Source organism: Cydia fagiglandana, chromosome 1 (assembly GCF_963556715.1).
Source record: "Cydia fagiglandana chromosome 1, ilCydFagi1.1, whole genome shotgun sequence".
Taxonomy (NCBI): Eukaryota; Metazoa; Arthropoda; class Insecta; order Lepidoptera; family Tortricidae; genus Cydia; species Cydia fagiglandana.
In genome coordinates, this window is record NC_085932.1 from 20,523,312 (window position 1) to 20,529,126 (window position 5,815).

Consider the following 5,815-nt stretch of genomic DNA (forward strand, 5'->3'; position numbering starts at 1 on the left):
CAAACACATTCAACTATTATTACTACGTATAGAACCGGTCCACGTATAGAAGGTGGACTGACGACCTGGTAAAGGTCGCGGGACTCCGCTGGATGCGGGTGGCGCAAGACCGGTCATTGTGGCACTCTTTTGGGAAGGCCTATGTCCAGCAGTGGACGTCTGCCTGATATGATGATGATGATAGAACCAGTATTTTGCCCCATGAGTTGATAACGGCCGAAAAGGAACTATGGAAGCGGAGCGCGAATGCTGCGACCTAAACGCGTAATCGCCATGCATTTCACGGCACTTACGACGCTACGCGATGGTCGCGTGGTTTACGTTGCGATTGCGAAATGTTTGGTATGGCTATAGAGTCCTATACCTATGAAATAATAATAATTCAATGAGCAAACATCATAAGTCCCCAATCCGCATTGGGCTAGCGTGGGGACTACTTATAGCCCAAGCCCTCTCGCGCACGAGAGGAGGCCTGTGCTCAGCAGTGGGACGTATATAGGCTGAAATTATGATGAAATGATGAGCAAACATCGTTTTGTTTAATTTGATAACATTACTATTCAAACACGGTTTGGTGCCTAGTTAAAATATGTAATTGGGTGCAGTCAGCGTGGTTGCATTCTAGTTGGATTAATCAAAAGTTTTAGCACAACGTTATCAAACCAGATAAAAGTACACTATATGGTACGTGCTATGCTTTATGTAAAGTGGACTTCACCGCGTATGATAGATGCCATTATCCACATGAAACATCAGCATCACTTTTTAAAATTACCCGATTGTCATTACCACGCTGTCACTTCAGCAAGTGTGCCCATCATTACAGTATGTAATGGTAATTTACTTACATACTCGTACCTGTCCCGAGAGTATTTCTCAATAATTATATACTATTCATTATATTACCAACCCAACCCGCCTGCCAAGCGTGGCGATTATGGTATTCACCCCCCAAAAAAGGGGGAGGCCTATGTTCAGCAGTGGACGTCTTATGGCTGAGATGATGATGATGATGATTCATTATATTGATAATATTTATATGATGTGTCACGTTTGCATTGCTCAGCTCTTAGGCACATTAATAAAATAGCGTAACCTTTTTAGGGTTCCGTACCTCAAAAGGAAAAAACGGAACCCTTATAGGATCACTCGTGCGTCTGTCTGTCCGTCCGTCTGTCACAGCCAATTTGCTCCGAAACTACTGGACCAATTAAGTTGAAATTTCGTACACATATGTAAGTCTGTGACCCAAAAACGGATATGTAACGTCAACAAATGAATTTTAAACATAGGGGCTACTTTTGGAGGGTAAACCATAAAATTAAAAATCAAAGTTTTGCAAACTATGCCGTGTTACATATCAAACGAAAGAGCTCATTGTGAGAATCTCAAATATATTTTTTTTCTAAATTTACGATAAAAATTTTAGAAGTTATTCAAGAAAATAGACAAAAAATGACCATTCCCCCCCCTCTATCTCCGAAACTACTTAGTCTAAAATTCTGAAAAAAATACACAAAATAGTCCTTTACCTAAAGATGACAGGAAAACTTATTAGAAATCTAGAGTCAAGCGTGAGTCGGATTTAAAAACAAAAATGCGGTTTAGGTTTTTTTAGGGACACAGCCGCAATACTTTAAGTGAAACATGATGTAGACAGCTATTGCGAAGGCCCTAGGCCGATATCCGCATAAGGCCGAAGACCCGAAGCGTCCCGAAGAGGCGTGCCTTTAGCTTCAAGCGTGAGTTGGACTGTAGATAAAAAATGCGACTAGGCTGTATCTGGCACACAGCCGCAATGGTACTTGTAGTACTGATTGATTAGGTTACTAGGTATTGTCACGTGTTTTAAAAAGCACTATACAGGGTGGCCAAAAAATAAACTAAGTGTATTCCCGTTGCCGACGTGCAACCCCGAAATCGCGAAGAAAAATTTGGCTGTTTCATACGTTTTGGCTGGTCCGTTTTCTATGGGAGGATACATTTTTTTTCGCGATTTCGGGTCCCATAGTAAATGTTGCTCAGTTGGTATAATCCCAAAACCTCCCTGGCTACGGGAATGTGCGTATTTTTTGGCCACCTTGTAGGTATTATCTCTCTTCGGCCTTCGCTTTTAAAACACTTGCGGAAGTTGTAGGAAGCGCGACCCGTCGGACGCTCCGAGTTTTAAGCTCTACGCGGAGCCACAGAATAAATAATAGTACTAGGTACAGAAGACTCACTCTCTAACAAGACGCGTTTGTCACGATCAGCACAGATATGGCCGCTAGGTGGCGACAGCGCCACGCGCGGCTTATGGCAAATCCCAAAATTGGGGTCGAACGGATGTACTTTTAGCTACCTGTAGCAAAGCGACGAAATCGCGGAGTGAGACACGCCTGGCGGAGCTCGGTCTTCAGTCTTCGCATTTAGACACTTGTACTATTGTTCGGCATTTAATTTCCTATCTAAGCTACTTTGCATATTTGCAGAGATATAAGCCACCACGCCAGAAAACTTCATATTACATGTGTTGAAAACTTGATTGACTCATTCGGGTTTTTCAAGACATTTCACTCACGTCACGTTACACGTACAAAAAAAAATTGTTGAAAATTGTGTGATGTACGGAACCCTTGAAACGCGAGTCTGACTCGCACTTGACCAGTTTTTTATAAGAAAATGGATTATTTGTTCTCTTAAATAAACCTATAGAGCTATAATATTCGATATCTAATTACTTCGAAAAGTTGTATAGATCGTACCTAAGCTTAAATTATAATGTACAGCTAAAAGTCTTAACAAAGCCGCCTACGGATCCTCAAACTTTAAGAAGAATCATCCTGATCGGATGGAAAGTTTGTTAAACGTGCCTTAAGTACGAGAAAAGTCGATTATCCCCTAATCGATTATCGAGGCTGACGGACAAAGAAATTCACGGAGTTTCAAAATTATACTAATCTCGTATGTCGATAAATTTCGATATTGTAAGACTCGTCGTTCTGCTGGGTAAACTCTGTATGTAGCTCTGTCACAGGGCGGACACGCCATACATCAAAACTCGTTTGCGTGTATATGTGTGAACGGCACGTCTGTACACGCGTCATTGTGTGAGTAAGTCGCTTAGGGCTACTATTTACATGTTTTTGAGTTCACGGAGCGTTATCGTTGTACTCGTAACGTAAATATCAAACATTTTTTTTCCTAAAATTAAAGAAACAAGCATAATTTACAAGATGGTATTTTCTCCTAGATCCTTGCTATAATAAACTGTTCTATTCACAGGTCACAGCTAATATTATTTGAACGTATATGCGAACTCACCCGTAACCCGTAAAGGCCGTAAAATATTACGTAGGTAAAGTATGGTGCGGCAATAAATTACCAAAAATGTCATGTCGAATTGTCGATACACAATTAGCGTGGACTAAATATAAATAATTACAAAACGCTACTTTTTAATATATGTATAATAAAAATAAATGTTCTTTATTTCGTGAATTTGAAAAACAACCATACATCGCAAAATACATCGGCATTTGGAACGTTGCGTCATCGCGCCGCGGCGTTGCTAGCCGAACTGAGAGTATGTCAGGAGTCCGTCAGAACTCAGTCGCGGGGCGAGGTAATCCGAGTCGGGGCGGGGCGGTGCGTGTCCGTTCTGTATGATAATACTATTACTTATTCTGTGGCTCTGTTCATGTGTATCATAGAATAATTTTAAGATTATTCAACAAAGATATTTAAATTCTCCAGATAAGTACTAGGTACTAATAAACGACTAAAACGTTGTTTTATGTACTTAGTCTGTGAACTTAGTAAATAAAATGTCACGATAACTATTATTTCCTTATCCTTTAAACGTATAAAAAATGTGCAAAATGAATAAAAAAACATGTATTTACTACAATGTTGTAAAAATCCATATATATATAGGTAAGTAGCATTATGGTTTTTTTAAGGTATAAGTAACAGGTACTTTATACAGGTGTTATTTCTTAATTGCGCATCTATGATGATCAAACAGTAGGTACGGTGGAAAGGGGTGACTTTCAAATACAGGGGTGACTTTAAAATTCTAGTTTTAAAGCCATAATATATTTATAAGCGAGATTTTTTACAGTAGGTGAATATGAATATATAGTAATCTAACTAGTTACAGAAACATTTTCAGTAAATAATGAATAATGGTAATTCTATGGCCGTTTTAAATCTATCAAATTAACCCCAAATTTTCCAAAGTCACCCCGTTCTACGGTAAGTAAAATTTAAATTATTCGTAGCCTGACTAAATACTTTTACACACGCCGGTCGAAAGGGCCATCCGATTAAGCCAATGTAGTTGAGCTGGCTACTGGCTACTAAAATATGGATGAATACCTAATTGCTTGGAGTTTGGTAGACAGCTTACCGCTAAGTTCCAGGAGTTAAGAATACTTAATAGAGTTTTACGAAGATGGACGTGGAAGTATTTATGTACCTATGATGATTTATGGTACCTATATAATTTGTGGTAGCTTCGTTCCATCGCCATAAATAAGTATTTTTCTTAAAAAAATAAATTACGCCTGCCTAGTAGCTAACGCCTCGCTTAAACTTGTAAATAAGTTAAGCATTTACCGGTTTAAGATACAGAGGGCGCTAATTAGAAAACCTCTAGTGGCGTAGCGTGAAGCGTGAACTAATCTAGCCGTGGGCGAAGTCACTTTAGCGAGGCCCTTATCTTTCACTGTGCCCAAAGGGGCCTCGCGCGAGGCCGCCCTTGAGGCGCGAGGCCGTGGGCGACGGCCCACTTCGGCCACGCCTAGCTACGCCACTGAAAACCTCAAACAGGATATCCTAAGGATTACCTTTTCCACTCCGCAATACTGATCTTTTGTTTTTTTTTTTTTAATTTTAAACCATGGCATTAAACACGTCAGCTTTCTGTCATCCAATCTTTCAATAGAGCTATTTCCCAGGGGTACCATTTGTGTTGAGCTTATACTAAAAGCTGCGTGTACCATTTGTGTCGAGCATTAACTAAAAGTTCAAAAGGTTTGTTAATTATCAACGTCATGGGTATAAGTTTTAGCTTAGACTGAGAAAAATCAAGTTGAGGCCAAGGTTTATATCCTGGCCATCTTTTTCAATCTAGGGTTCCTAAAGAGAAAGTTTTCAAATATCGTTTAAGGCTTCTAGTTTGCAGCAAAGCAAGGCTTCTAGTTTCCAGCAAAGCAAGTGTTACCCGCAACAGGATGGGCTTAGGTTTCCCTTTTCTACGCTGTAATGTAATTAAAACTTCGCGGAACGGCGCTCGCTGTATTTGTGAGAAACGACCCGCCCCTTATTACACTGATGGAGATCCGCACACCGCTCCGGTGTGTGAGCGTGGCAGCGCTATGCACGAATATAGCGATATCCCGCTCGCACGCTAAAACGACGTGTGGATCAGCATTCAATATGAAAGCCGCCTTAGAGGTGCTTCAAAGGCACCAACTAAGATCGCATGCACGTGATGAATAATTGAAGACTTCTTTAGTGGATTCCGTAATAAGTATGTGGAGCTTTGGCTTATTCTCGAAAGTGAAATCAACTTACTGCTTGTGCTAACTAGTTTTAGCATGTTTTTATATGTATAAATAGGTACGTAATATAATTTATGTAATAGGCCTTTTCATCTGTGTCAGATGTTTTAAGCAGCATCCCGGTAACGACACTTGCGTTCGTGGCTGTATAGTCTGAATATAATTTAGTTGTATTGTAAAAAGGTAAAAGTAATTTCTGTTAGTAAGTATTTCCTCTTCCTTGGCTTTAAGTTTCAATTGTATAAACTCACTTGAGGCTGGGTTACCTA